Here is a 2665-nt window from a genome sequence, read left to right on the forward strand (position 1 = left end):
AAAACAAGAGAAAACTCTTGCCATAGGAGCATGTTGATCAGTCACCTAGAACACAGGTCCCCGACCCTCAGCTGCAGCCTACTACCAGGCCTTGAGCCTTTCAGAACTGGGCTGCGGAAGTAGTGGGTGAGTATGGAATCCTCCCCTCTCCCTCTCCCTCCACTGCCACTCAGCAAAGCTGAAAAGGTTGGGGAACTCTGATCTAGAAGAGCCTCAAGGAAGCATATGAGCTCTTCCAAAAGAAACTGCTACCTAAATGAGGCATGTGGTACTGCCTATTTGATGTATAGAAGCAAGAAAACGAAGTTCCTCGAGGGAGGAATTCTGGGAGTTAAAGTTCACAAGTTGCAAAGTTGCTAAGGTTGGAGACCCCTGATGTAGGGAACATGTTAAAAACAATTATTGCTGATGATAATCGATGTACAGCATGGCCCCTCAAATGTTGCTATGCTACACCTTGTAATGGGCTTGTTAATTGGGGTTATTTGTAGTTATAATTCAGCAGTAACTGGATAACCACAATTCCTGGCCCCTGACTTTAGAAATGTAGAAAGTACGAGACTACAAGTAACTACATGAAAAAATCTGCTATTTCTGTATGTATTTCCCATTCATCCATAATTATCCTGTCATTTCAGATCTAACTTTGGACTTTTTTTCTCTGTTCTATTCAAATAATACTGCATATACTCCCTGATAAATTGGAGGCAGAGGGATAAAGAGAAATGGTCTTATGGAGAAAATAATTCATACACTTTCCAGCTTGCTAACAAGATGTCCAGGCTGAATGATGGTGCTGCATCATGGCTTTCTAAAAATGATTCAGGGAGCTTTATAAGAGTGAATATGCTAACTATGCTAAACTCTATATTTTATGTTTTGCTCAGGAAAAGGAATACAATCAATATGAGATTAGTGACATTACGGAGCTATGGGATCAAGATTAGAAAGAGAAATCAGTGGAACATGTTCATCCAGACATAACACTGCCACAACAGATACACAATAATTATGCACTAAATTTCAACAGTTGACACAACCATAAGACACCTAGATTATGCCTTTTCTCTGTGCAGCACTGAAACAGGTTTCCATTGAATTTGTTACTGTAGATACACATGTATTGCTGCCAGAATAATTTCCATTTATTAAAATTGAGCATTTGACTTTTCTCTCCCAAGGTGTTGTACCCCAAAACTCCAGCATGGACTTCTTCTTGGCTTGAAATGTACTTGCCATCTCGGATTCCATAACCAAACCAGCAGACTGCCCATATCTTCTTTTAAAATGTTTATTTGTAATCCTCTCTTGGTCTGTATTCTCTGCAAATATCCCATATTCTTTTGTGTTGTACTCCCTTCTGCTTGTTATTTTTGGAATTTAAAGCCATGGCAACTCTTTTATAAGCACACACACACATCATACAAAAAATACCTAGCAAATATTTAAATGTTAAGTTATCTTTTGTATACTCAGCTGATACAAATTGCTTATAAAGTATATTCAAATATCTATTTCATGATTCCGGTGTTTCTAGAGTCTTTAATGTGTGAAATCTCTATGATGGGGAAGGCTACTTTCTTCTCTTCCACCTAAAATCCTACCAGTGAGCTGCTGTTTTTCCTCATAAATTAGCTTTATTCTCTCCTTTGATCTGAGAATAGCAGGTGGTTGTTCCTCTCAGATATCCCTCAGCTCTTTCCCCCTTGATGTGATTTCCTCTTATGCCAAAATGAAAGGAAATAAAAGGTGAGTCTAAGTTGGAGATTTGAGGGTGCACATAACCACCCATCTTGGCAAACCAGGAGGCATGTGGAGTGTAATTAAAGTGGGATGCAATATTCAGACTGTGACCACTCAGAGTTTGGTTTAAGGGGAGAGAAAAAACTGTCTGTGTTGACCATCAGCTCTGCTTGAACTTTCCAGTTTGTTGTGACAAACATTTGTAATGGCTGAACAGGAGACAAAATATATTTACACAACAAAGCACCAACTTTGGAGAAACCAATTATATAATTCCAATTGGAAAAACAGGATTTCAACACTTCTTCCCTTTTGTTCTTCTCAGTCACAAATTAGGAAGTGCTTTATAGTCACATTCACCTCACCCTCCTAATATTCTACACATTTCCCAGTATATAAACATTTTTTTTATAACAAGAAAGCAAAAACGCAGCTAAAGGCAGGATGATAATATCCTGATGGTGACGACTTGAAATGGTTGGCAACATTGATAAACTATTTGAAGCATAATAACTTGGTATTCAATTTTTGTCTATTTCAAAAGAAGATGGCAGTGCTTAGGTTGAGCCTGCTTAGTCCTTTTGTGGGAAATCACCAGGTCTAGACTGTATTGGGACGTCAAAAGACATGGAAGGCAGCAGTTGCAAGAAATCTCCATAACTATATCCACAAAGCTATAAGGAGTTGCACTTAACTCAGAGAATTTTACCTTTTATTTCTTTTCTGACTGCCCCTCCCTTCCCAAAAAACTGTAGGTGATCATGCTGTCTCTGCTCAATTGTTTGCTGCTGAAATAGGTGGTATAATTTTGGGATGCAAATAAGATTTCAGGAGTGGACAGAGGGGCAGTTGCTGCTATGCAGTTAAACTACAAAATAGCACCACCTGCTGACATATTGAAAAACCACACAAAACCTTGAAG

Source organism: Pantherophis guttatus, chromosome 4 (assembly GCF_059756535.1).
Source record: "Pantherophis guttatus breed Tessera chromosome 4, ASM5975653v1, whole genome shotgun sequence".
Lineage (NCBI taxonomy): Eukaryota > Metazoa > Chordata > Lepidosauria > Squamata > Colubridae > Pantherophis > Pantherophis guttatus.